Here is a 12,707-nt window from a genome sequence, read left to right on the forward strand (position 1 = left end):
ATGGTGCAGGCTTCTGTCTGGCAAGTGACCTTTGAACCCTGCACAGGTACCACCTATGTTCTTCACCTTTCAAGCCTTCATACGTGGAACGAGCTCTTAATAATGTCAGAATGATAAAGATTTGCAAAGCTGTTATTTTTTTAGCTGAAGTACAAATTATCATTCAGCCACAGCAAGGAAACAATGACTTCCTTGTGCAGCTACAGTGCTGTTCTCATCATCAGAGTGCCCGGGGGGCTGTTGCATTCCCTACAGCACTGCATTGTATCCGAAGTGCTTGAAAATGATGTTCACAAAACGCCTGGCTTGGGGACTAACGTGTGACTTTGTTTGTTAGTAAATTCAATATATGGGAATGTGGGATTTTCTACGAACTTGCAAAAACGGCCCTGTGCTTCCAAATACATTACAGATTGATGTTTCCCTTTGTAGATGTCCAGCCACAAGATAAGGAGATAACTTGAGATAATGACCAGTAACACCAGTGCATCCACAGTGCAGCTAGCAAACGGTGCCTGTGACTGACCCGCCACTGACAGGCAACGGAACCTTAATTTGGATGGTACAAGTTCAAGAGGCACTTGGGAAAAAACAATCTTCCACCCCACCACTGCCAGCGGCCCAGCATTTGTTTTGGCTCTCTTTGGGCAGAATCTCCCTTTACAGATTTTTTTTCCAGTTCTTGTTTTCTTGCTGCAGGAAATCAGCGCAGATGTAACGCAGTGGAAAACCTCAAGGCGGGTTTTCTTCCACTCCGAGCTGCAGGGCAGACAGTGCCTGTGTGAAGTGGGTGTGTGCAGCATGCTCAGCAGAAAGCCACATGGTTCCTCTCGGGACCTCCTGCTTTCTTCTCAGTTTCCTCCTCTGCCCTTATTTGGTCACAGGCTCCTAGCAGCGCAGAGCACACTTCAGGCTCACAGTGCCCTCCGTGTGCTAGGAGGCCCTGCAGGACTGGTGTGGTAAAATCACTCCTTCCCATGATGGATTTTTATGTAGGCTGTTGCAGTATCTTTTTTTAAAGTGAGCTAATTCACAAAGGAAAGACCCTTTATTCTTTTGTCTCACTGTTTCCTTTTTTTCCATTTTAGTTGTTTCTCCCTGTTTGCTTGCTCAAGTTTGAGCATGACCTCAAATATACAGAGAAGCGGACAGCCTGCTGCAGGGGTCTCCCCCTTCCAGTAGGGTTTATAGGCAGCCTTTAAATCATCACCCTCTAAAGGCCTGGAGCAATCTACATATGATCAGTTAAACCAGAGGTGTGTTCAGTCTTTTAGAGATTATTTGAAAAAAAAAATCAGAATATTCTTATGCCTTCAAGAACCAGTGTTCCTGTAACGGAAACATTACTTGCTTACTTAATCAGTTGCTGTTACAGGAGCTCCTAATCTTGGAATAACTGATTTAGGGTGAAAGAATAACTGGACCGCGGCTCTCCAGGACCAGGGCCTGGGGCACCTGCACAGTGCAGTTTGCAAAATGCCTGTTTGCTTCATCAGAGATGAACAAAATGTTGATCCCTTAAGCCAAATGATGATTGCATGGAGACGCATTGTTCAGACGCAGCAGGTGAAATACTGGGTCTCCTGTGTATACATCCGTACCGGAGTCTGCATGGCTTGAATCCTCCCTGGATATAGATATGTGATCCTTTCTTTCTCTCAGGCTTCCTGGAAAGTGCTCTGCACCTCTTGGCCCTGGACAGTGCGTGTCAGGTCACACCAAAGCTGTCATTCCGCCCTGTTCTCTCGCGGTCTGTCACTCGGCAGTGTCGCCCAGCCTGTCTCTGCCTACGCCCCTCTGTCGCGTCCCTGCTCTGTGTCCCTCGCATTCTCGCCTCCCTGCCCTCTCTCCGTCTCGCGCGTTCCCGCTCCGTGCTCTCTCACCCCCCCCCCCCCCCCCCCCCCGATCCAGCCTGGCCGGCGCTCTCCAGCCCTCTCTGCTGCGCGTGGGCTCTTCCTGCGTGCGGATCGCAGTGCTCGCTCTTTGAAGAGTGTCAAGTGTCTGGGCATGTTTTTGTTTCCTCGCCTCGCCTCCCGGAGCAGGAGCGGAGAGCAGGGAGCTGTTCACAAGCCCACAGGCTTCTTTAAAGGCTCTTAGTGACATTTTAACTGGTTTTGTTTCCAGCCTTCTCTGAAAATTAGTATTTTCCTGTCTAATGATGTTTGGAGTGGCAAAGCTCAAATGATTAGTTTCATTGATATTATAATGTGGCGCAGGGGTCAGCATTGCTGCCTTGCAGCGCTGGGGCCCTGGGTTCAATTTCTGACCTGGGGTGCTGTCTGTGAAGTTTCCACGTTCTCACTGTGTTCATGTGAGTTTCCAAAGTCCAAAGACAATTAGCCCTTATGTGAGTTGGTGCGTGTCTGTGTTTGTGTGTGCCTGCCCTGCGATGCGCTGGCGTCCCCTCCAGGGTGTACCCTGCCTTGTGCAGGGAAAGGATTGTCTCCCCCGCAACCCAGAACTGGACGCAGCAGTTAGAAAATGGATGGACATTGTAATGTGTGCTGCTGGCCAGGTAAAGGTTTGATTCCAGCACAGAGATTTTTAAAGCCCTGCTTTCCTGTTTCAGGAGCAGAAATGAAAGTGCCATCGCTCAGCAATGTGCGCCGTTTCAGGGCTGCTGAGCAGTAGGCTGTTTGCACGTCAGCCTAGCGCGGTTCCTGTCCGCTACTTTGTCTTGAGTAAATGTGCCGAGACAGATGTGGAGGTTTCTGCTTGGTCGGTGCAGTGTGCTCGCCAGGCCCTGCAGACGAGTCTCGCGCCAGAGCCCACGTCTCCTTCGCCAGCTTTCTGTTCTCGTTATTGAAGGTGCGGTGTCAGGTCCGCTCGCGACCAGCTTTGCACTGAAAGCCAAGAGTTTTTTAGGTCTCCAAGCCATTCGGAATCAAAGTTCCTGTTTTAAAATGTAAACAAAACAGACAAAGCTTGGTTTTGCTCTCCCCTAGTTGCAAAATGAGCATCTTTTGGGATTAAAACAGAGCTGCACAGCACATGCTTCCCAGTGCTCATTTTTTTCTGTTTTCTGGGTCCAGCTTTCTAATTAATGCTAATTATTGCATTTCTGCTCAGCTGGATAAGGATATGGGCACGGCTGCTGTCTGAGGACGTACTGGACGATGCATACTGGGGTGCTTTGGAGGAGCAGCCCTGCACTCGAACGCGCTGGCACGTGTGATGGGCCGAGTTGGGCGGGAGGTGGGGTTAACCAGCCAGGTGGATCGCCCGGCTGCAGCGGCGAGGGGTCCTGTCGCTCAGCGGCAACGCGCCACCCTGGCAGCGCGCGTGGGGGGGCAGAGCACTGCTGAATGTCATCGTAAGACATGAAAGAGAAGGTCCATCTGTGTGCCGATCCCACAGCGCTCCCAATCCAGCAGGGATTTGCTTAATAGAGCAACAAGGTTGCTCCCAGTGCTCACTTGTCATTGTGCTGTGATTAATTATCCAGTGGGGCCTTGGAAGAGGTGTTCATTCATGTGTGTGTCACCTTAGCATTTTCCTGCTGATCAGACTGCAGCTCACTGTGTTACCAGCAGTCCTGCTGATCAGACTGCAGCTCACTGTGTTACCAGCAGTCCTGCTGATCAGACTGCAGCTCGCTGTGTTACCGGCAGTCCTGCTGATCAGACTGCAGCTCGCTGTGTTACCGGCAGTCCTGCTGATCAGACTGCAGCTCGCTGTGTTACCAGCAGTCCTGCTGATCAGACTGCAGCTCGCTGTGTTACCAGCAGTCCTGCTGATCAGACTGCAGCTCGCTGTGTTACCAGCAGTCCTGATGATCAGACTGCAGCTCGCTGTGTTACCAGCAGTCCTGATGATCAGACTGCAGCTCGCTGTGTTACCAGCAGTCCTGCTGATCAGACTGCAGCTCACTGTGTTACAAGCAGTCCTGCTGATCAGACTGCAGCTCGCTGTGTTACCAGCAGTCCTGCTGATCAGACTGCAGCTCGCTGTGTTACCGGCAGTCACTGATGCTATTTGAATACGCCGTCCACAGTTTGTGCATTTCTTTGTTACAAGGTTATATCTTTTGTTAAGAATCTCTGCCTGCACACAGCACACAATAAGGAACTGCACAGACTCCAGCCTGACCACCTTTGAGCCACTCGTCAATCAACAGCTCCCAGGCAATACAGCCCTGTACCAGCTCTGCACTAACTCTTAAAGAATCCTGGTTACAGTCGACTAGTGTCATGAGCCGGGCTCGGACCCGTGATCGTAGAGTAGAGCCTGCATCGTTTGGGCCACCTGGGAAGGTAGTCTTTCCGAGTCTGGCAGTGTCTTGACAACGTGGCCTTGAAATTAATGCACGCTCTTAAAACGAAAATCGGTTGAGCTTGAGGATGGTTTTGTATTTAGTCACAAACCAGTATGCACTGTCTGTTAGCCCCAGCCCCACAGCAGCACTGGAAGATAAGTCATTTTTTTTCACTCTGATTCATTGGTTTCTGATTTATTATAAATGGCCACCGAGATCGTTTCCCAAAAGTGAGAGCTGCTCTCTGCTTTTGGCTATATGTGGTTAAAGTGATCGCCACACCCTGTCCTTAATCCTTAATTAGATCAACTGAACCACTGCTTGCCGAGATGTTTGAATGTTCAGTAAAAGGTGAGGAGATTTTAAAAAGTACAGTTTAACTCTCTTTAGTGTCTCCTTAATTGAAGCCTTCGCCCAGCACTTTCAGAACAAGTCCTTGACTGTAGGAAGATTGATGCAGGGCTAATAGCCCATGTTGTGTAACATGGTATAAACAGCAGAGTTTCAACGTAATGCACTGAGCGGGGCGATGCAAGACCCTATGACCTCAGCAGTGGATCCAGGTGTGATCTGAGCTGGGGATCTTGAAGGGGTGCTGGGCTGATGCTTCAGGGCTCGGGGTGCCAACACAGGGGTACAGAGGGGTAGAATGAGCTCCAGAGGCGGGAGAGAGAAGAGTAGGAGCAGCTGAGTGACCAGCGAGCAGTGTGAGAAAGCACAGGGGGAGAGAGGTGAGAGGAGCGTGAATGATGCACGAAGGTCTAGGACTCAACAAAAAGACATCACTTTCAAAGGCTTTGCCCCCTGGACAGAACCAAATGAACCTGTTGTTTGTGCACCAGACAGTGACTCCAAATCAAAGCAAAGGATGGATATACAGACAAATATTGCTGGATTTCAAATTCTACTTACACATCTTTTTTCAACCAGTATTTTAATTGCAAATTCACATGCTCAGACAGACAAGATTAGTTATTTGTCAGCAGATATCTTAAAGTAACAAACCAGCTTGCATAAGTATTCAGACACCATGCATTAATATTTGCTAGAGCCACCTTTTGCTTGAATAACATCTTTAAGTCTTTTGGGGTGTCTACCAGCTTTTCACACTGGTTAGGAGAGATATTTGACTATTCCTCTTGGCTGATTTTCTCCATCTCATTCAAGTTTCAGTCTGTGCTTTTAGTTAATTGTGGCCATTTAAAGACAATTGATGTAAATTTCATGGGAATGCTTTTTACTTTGCACTTTGTTATGTGGTTGCTGTTATGTGATAATGAATTAGTCATCTGACGCCTTATCTTTAGGAGAAAACTCCTCCTGTTCCTAAAATACCGTCTGCTAAAATTATCCTTTTCTTGGTGGTTTTTCTGATGTCGGCCACCTTTCGTAGGCTGATGTGACAAGCGGACAGCTTTTCCTGCCCATAGAAGGTGCAGGCTGTGCAGGAGGAGAGCTGCCAAGGGTGTCCTGTCAGGCTGGTGCCTCAGTTGAGATTGGGCAGGATGTAGGAGGGGTTGCCTGCAGAGGGCTGTAACCGTCACAGAAGCATTCCTGCAGCCTGCAGGAGTGGGATGCTGGAAGTCAAGCCAGACGTGGTGCATCTCTTTGTATACAGTGAGAGATGCTTCACCTCAGTTTAAATAGGAAGCACCCAAAGTAGATTTCCTAAAACACTTCAGCTCCTGCTGTTAAATCAGTGTCTTGGAAAACCAATTCCTGGGATCTCACCCAGTTTCTTCTGGCTTTTGTTTAAAGGAACTTCTGAATGATGTGACTAAAACACTGAATTGAATCATTGATCGGTTTAGCTCGACGGTTTTCGTTGCTGCGGTAGGGTAGGCATTTGAGGGCCAGGGCCTCTTGATGGCCGCTTGCGCTTTGATCCCTTTTGGGGGAAAATATAAATGTTTTGAAGATATTTTTCCAATATTAGAAGAGCAGAACCATTTTGTACCTGTAGTAGGGATATCAGGTTTGAACATTAATATCTGCAGCAGGTTCTCCAGAAGTTACAAAGCCAAGTTCCCCATCTAACTCCTTTTAGTGCTATGTGTTTTATCCAAGCTTAGTATACTGTAACTGGTGTTTCATGTTTTCAGTGTTTATCTTTTGGCATGTGGCATCCCTTTGAATTTTGCCTGGTTTGTTGCCCAATTGATCCGTCCTGCAGTTGAACATTTGATTTTTCTGTATGGCTGTGCATTTATTTCCTCCAGGTGTAGAACAAGATATCCTAACAACATTGTTTTCAACAGAATAGAGATGTATGTGATGTATAATGATCACAGCTACAAAGTTTCAAATAATTCTAATTAAATTCGAATTAAAAATACGCAGGGGGCAGTGATTATGTTTGGCTAAATGGGACCTAGTGAAGATGCCATAGCTGCTAATAGCAGAAAACCCAGAACACAGAGTATAATGAATTTTTATATATGTCTTTGTATTGAAGGCATGCAGGGGTTAAGCATGTTTGTCCCTCTCACAATAATTCCACTAATTTATTTTTTTCTCTCTTGCAGGAACAGTTTGAGACCAAGCGAAAAGGTAAGAAAAAATGATCATATTGATTTGTGAAGTTTTTTAATTGGACTTTTATGAAAATGGGGAAACAGCTCAGAAATCTGCTTTCGGTGCTGTTGCAGTGGAGTACAGACTGGGCCCCCTGTCACCGCAGTGCTGTATGTGCAGATTGTAGCTAGCTGGGCACGCTGTTCTCACTGAGACAGCTTCTCCAACATGTGAATGTCATGAATGTGCTCTTAGAGAGCATGTTGCCCTCCCTGCCAGTCTTGAAGACTGCAGTACACAATCAGTGTTGAGATGAGCGTCGTATTTGTTAGCACAATGGTCTGTCAGCCTGCACATGTAGATTGCAGTAGGAAATTGATGCCTTTGGGGATGATCTTTCTGAGAGGACCTTAGGGGTTCTTGATCATGCCTGATTACAGCCTGTCTGTGCTTGTGCTAGCACAGACGTACTAAAAGAGTCTCATCCTTGCATAAACCAAAGGTTCAGAAGGAAGTGAATTAAGACAGCTCTTCCACCTTTATCTTAGAGCAGTTTCCCAAACCTGAGAGCTGCTGTCAGAGAGTGGCGGGTGGCGGGTGGCGTTCAGCAGGAATTCTGCAGTCCCTGGCTCGGATCGTGCAGTTGAACGTGTGCACACCACAGGCCTGAGGGGCAGTCGCCACGGTGATCCAGATCATGTCAGGACACGAGAGGCGCCGGGAGTGCCGGTGGCACCTCGCTGTCCGCCCGCGCCTTCATTTGCATGTGACTGCCAGGCGACTGCAGGCAGGAGAGAACTGGCAAACCAGCCTTTTGTGCCACAGAGACACTGCCTCCCGCATGCAAATCACTCCCTTGTCCCACTCCAGGACCCCCAGCCAGACCCTGCGCTTTGCATACTGACTCCTTGTGCTACAGGGCACAGCTGGACACTCCCTGCCCCCCAGAAACTCCCTGCTGCTGTGGAGTTACAGGCCTTGATGTGTGGGCTGTTCCCCTGGAGAGATCACCTCACCCACCTGTCTGGCCAGCTCTGGCTGGATCAGTTTAGAAAAGCTTGCATACGTTACACAAATTCTTGCATTGCGTCTATCAAGCCATAAGCATAATAAACATTCAGGTTTTCTGACTTGACCGGAACTGTCGAGCATGTCCGCGTGCGTGTTTGTATTTAGTCAGTATTCCTACAGGGTATGTGCTGGCCGAGTGCCTGGGTGTCTAACATCCCTGGTTGCATCTAAAGTGCAGATAGATAACAGCATTCATGTATTTTATTTTTTATACTTATTTTTCTTTCAACCTCACTGGTCATTAATACTGCATTTATATGCCACTTATATAAGTACTTAATTACATAAATAAGTGACTTCTGAATACAAAGTCTAATTTTATTTTTTGAAGACAAAAAAAAATCCATTTTGCTCTGTGTGACCTTTTGTTTGCCAGTTTCCCTGTACCATGTGCAAGGCCAAGCTGTGGGACAGGGGGTTTGTGTCTCTTCAGTTTTGTGCAGGGGATCCAGGCTTTCTCAGGGCCCCACTCCCCCCCCAGGTGAAACTTGCTGTACTCTCTGTCCGACCTGCTCAGCAACCTGTCTCACCTGCTCAGAAATCCCACGTCCTCTGAGCCAGCAGGTTTCCGTTCAAGACTCCTGGAAGTCATTCCCGTTCCGCGAGCCCTGGAGCCTGGCGTGCAGTGTGTTCTAATGCACTGTGTGACTGGCCTTTATTTTCACAATGACAAGTGAGGGCAAGAGTGGGCTTTTTGCCTGTTGTGTCAACAAGACAACATCTAACAAAACTGTCTATTTCTTTCGGTTTTCTAGGATTTCTTTCCCCCTTTATCACCATTTCCTCTTTTCTTGGCTAAAAACTGAGCCTTTCTGAGCAACTGCCTTAGTCGATAGCCTTCAGAGATGGAGCATGGAGTCAGACTTCTACTGAACTTGCTGCTTTTCTTGTTGAGTCACATAGGAAAGCTGGGGAGATTTTACCAGTGTCTTACAGTTTCCCATCTGAGGTCTACCATCAAGTTTTCAGTGCATTGTTATTTAAGGTAATTTTACACACTAGCTCTGCACTTTCCGATTGCTGGTTAACTTCTTTAAGAAGGTGGTTTTTTTTAATTTCATATCTTTGGTTTAATGCGGTCGGCTCCAAATATCAGGCTTCTAGTTTGGCGCCATTCCAATTTTAAGTGCCTGTTGCAGAAATATTAGTACGTAAAGCAGCTGTGAAGCTACTGATGGGAGAGGGAGAAAAATCTTTTTTGGTTCAGATTTTGTAGGCTGCTGTGCAGAAAAGTTGGAGGGAGTTAATTTGTTTGACTTGCAGGTCTGGTTTCCTGGAAGGTTTTTTCATGTATATACTATGTCTTAAACTATGTCTGTTAGCTAGACACTCGGGTGGAAGAGACCATTGTGTGGTTATCAGGGCTCTTGGACATCAGACAAGCGTGTCTTGATTCAGGAGACAAGGGGAGAAAAAAGTCCAGCAGTAAGGATGTGGTTTGTAAAATGCTGGAGAGATAAGTACATCCCAAGAGTCTGCTCTCTGGAGTAAGTGGTGGGTTGGTAAAGGACAGTACAGTGTTCTGTGAAATTACTAACTGCATCCCTGCTGATCTGTCCAATCCACCCAAGTCTGGGCCCTGACAGAACAATGGCCGTCTCCTGCCCAGTGTCAATTTCATCCCACTTTCCCAGCCTCTCCGCGGTCTCCGGGGGGAGGCAGGCTGTCTCCCAGCCCATGCATGCTCCCAGCTTCCTGCCGGCCGCCGAGACAGCGTGACTCTCCTGTCAAGGCTTCCCGAAAGCCACAGCGGAGCTCCCAGCTGGAGCTGGGGTGGGCAGGAAGAGAGCCCCATGGGGGGGGGGTGTCCCGGGGAAAGGGGAGGGCCTGGGCATCAGTCTCCCGCACTGAGCTTTAACATGCGGCCAGTACAGCTGCAAAACTCCAAGCACAAAACGGAGCAGGCAGAAACACTTGGCTTGGCTCTTTATACCGCCATCCGCATCAGGGCCTGGAAAACCTACACTCACTTTTGTCATCGTTGCATGTTGTGTTTGGAGAAGAACTGGACTACTGTGTCTCATATTTTAATACAGTTGCATACTGTCTTTTTACAACATGTCTCTTCTTTGTGAATTGAATGTAAAATATGTAGCAGGCAGTTCAGCATGTGATGTTGTCATTCCTAATGTGCGAAATTGAACTGCTAACTAACGCCAGTCCTGCTGTATCTTTCTTAGTGTTTCTGTTCATTAGTTGCTCTCTGATTATCCAGCCTCGTGTCATAAATCCAGTGGGTTTTTCCTGCACAGAAATGAAACAGGCATGCAATCAGTTATTTGCAGCAAGAACTGGACACATGGCTTTGTTTTCACATGTTCTTCCACATTGTTTTATTCACAGGGTTTTTCTCTTACACTTTTAATATTTTGCACAAGGTCTTAACTATTTAATGCTGCAGGAATCCGTACTGCGTTGGACGTGTTAAAGTTTAGTTTTGAGAACTTGTGTTTTTGGTACTTAAAACCAGTGGGTGCAGTACTGACACTAATTGGCCAAAATATTGGAATCCCTTCCTTAATTATGTGTCGGGTTTCTGCAGGCAGTGAGAACAGCTGGAATGAGAGGTGTAATGAATTGCAGAGTTACCATGTTTGCAGCCCTTGGTCCAGCCGGGAATCCGACAGTTATGGTTGTGATGGGAGTATTGCACTGTAGTACTGAGCTGCTCGTGCTGGTTCACCTGTTTGCAATAGGATTGAGGTCTTCACAAGTGTTGGGCCCCCCACACAGTGCTAGTGTTTTTTTGCACTTCACTGCTTTTGGAAATCTATTGCAATTAAGACATAATTAGCACTCAGTTGGTTTTGTTCTGCAGACCTGCAGCAGCACCAGGGATCCATGGACCACAGTCTAGTGCTGGTCCAGGGGCACCCTTGTGTTTGCTGGTTTCTGTAATCCATTATCCGAAACAATATCCAATAGGAAATGTCCAATACAGGGCAAGCCTGAGCCCATCCCGACAAGCAACGGGTGCAAGGCAGGGTACACCCTGGACAGGACACCAGTCCAGCACAAGGCAGACACAGACGCGCTCACTCCAGGACCAGTTTTCCCAGTAGCCAATTAACCCATCAGCATGTCTTTGGACTGTCGGAGGTAGCTGGAGCACCTGGAGGAAACCACCTTGAACACAGTGAGAACATACACACTCCACGCAGACAGCACCCCAGGTCTGGAATTGAACCCGGGGCTCTGGTGCTGTGAGACAGCAATGCTGACCACTGTGCCGCTTCAGGCTGTGTGATCACCAGTCCCAGCTGCCACCAGTCATGGACCTGCTAACTTGTTTAAGACTCTTTTTCTGTATGCAGTCAAGCCTATGCACTAATCACTGTGCTGCTGAATGGCAGGGTGTGAGTCATTTAACTTTTGTTTTAACCTTTTCTGTAACTTTTCTTATAAATCACTGACATCAAATACTAGCAATTTTGGTAAAAAAAGAAAAATAAGTCATACAGAGAACAGAAAATGTGCTTTCATGCTTCACATCTGCAAACAGGAACACTTAAACTACCAAAACAGCCCCGTCTAAAAACTTGTGTTGACTTTGCTAATCAAGGCTTTATCTAGTCTTATATCCTGTCTGCAGTGTGCTGGCAATGATCTTAATCAGTAGTAATATAGCCTGAATTTGGAATAATTGTTACTGAAATCTTGTGGTCTGCATGTTACCTTTTCGACATAAAGATCTCGTAAATAAACATTTAAAGGGAATGACGAGTATTTAGATATGTTCAAAGTTATCAGTAATTCCTGTGTGAAAGGGCTGAAAAAGACCATTGGCACCAGCAATCTGAGCAGGGGTGGTACTTGTTTTCTGTTGCAGGGCTAGGAGACCACAGTAACGCTGGGCACTGCTGTTCCCAGGAGGTCAGCTCAGAGAGAGCGTCTCAGTGAGGTCAGGCCTGACTGGGCACGGGCAGTTGATTGTGTGTGTTATTGATGTGAGAATATCTCAGTGGCCGAGGCAGCCTCACTCACATGGCTCCCCAAACAACATGTGGTTTAGCCTATTTCATTTTCCACGTGAAGTGTGTGGGAGTGGGCGCTATGCCCAGTTTCACATGACGGAGAGGAGACTTCGTCACAGGGTAGACACAACAGGACATTGTCTCCAGAAAAAACTTTCAAAAGGCTATGTGTGCATTTTTTGTTTCTTAATTTAGAATTTGTAGCATTTCACTCTTATTGTGACCTTGTTTAGCCCCTACGACCCACATTTAAGTTTTAGCAGAGGCCTTAATATTTTATTGGAATTTTAGTGTTCCATCTGGCAGGCTCTGAACACCGAAGTTGAAGGGAATCCTGTGTGCTGTACCTCTTAGACATTTAGTAGGCAAAGAGCTGCGATCTGTTTGCACTGAAGAAACCCTGGAGTTCTTCCCTCTGCTTCTTGAGCTGTGTGAACCTTTCCTCCCAGCTTGTGCAGCTCCTTGTGCTCTTCTCTGAGCCTCAGTGAGACACAGCTGTGGGAGGATTTGATTCCGATCTGGGAAATGGACTGATTACAACAGGTATTTGAAGCCTTAATCATCTAGAAAACACTAGTAGATGTGCACAGTATGTGAAAACTCCCTAAAAGCTGGATTTGGAAGAGATACAAAGAAATTTCCTTCCATTTGTAAACAGGTGCATAGGGATCTTTCCACAGTCTGTTTGGTCATATCTGAATCTGCTTTACCACGCGCTAGTGATGTCTGTGAGCCGAAGGGCCCAGTCACCTTCTGGGTTTCTCATTTTACACAGGCTTGGGTCTTTACCTTTGACCCCAGAGATCTCCTGTCCTGCTGGTTTTAATGGGGACTTTCCAGTGTCAGTGGCTAAACACGTTTCACGTTGATCTTGACTTGATTGGTTAGTTGGG

At 47.1% G+C, this 12,707-nt stretch overlaps 1 protein-coding gene across 4 annotated transcripts in view; it reads left to right on the forward strand.

Annotated features, from left to right (window-relative positions):
• gng7 (guanine nucleotide binding protein (G protein), gamma 7) overlaps window positions 1–12,707 on the forward strand; it is a 102,045-nt gene that overhangs the window by 61,085 nt on the left and 28,253 nt on the right. For all 4 annotated transcript variants that reach the window (XM_088622240.1, XM_088622244.1, XM_088622241.1 and 1 more), the window contains one exon: window positions 6,781–6,805. The gene's annotated coding sequence lies outside the window, so the exon portion shown is untranslated. The remainder of the gene's footprint in view (window positions 1–6,780; window positions 6,806–12,707) is intronic.

This window comes from Lepisosteus platostomus, chromosome 27 (genome assembly GCF_059453375.1).
Source record: "Lepisosteus platostomus isolate fLepPlt1 chromosome 27, fLepPlt1.hap1, whole genome shotgun sequence".
Taxonomy (NCBI): domain Eukaryota; kingdom Metazoa; phylum Chordata; class Actinopteri; order Semionotiformes; family Lepisosteidae; genus Lepisosteus; species Lepisosteus platostomus.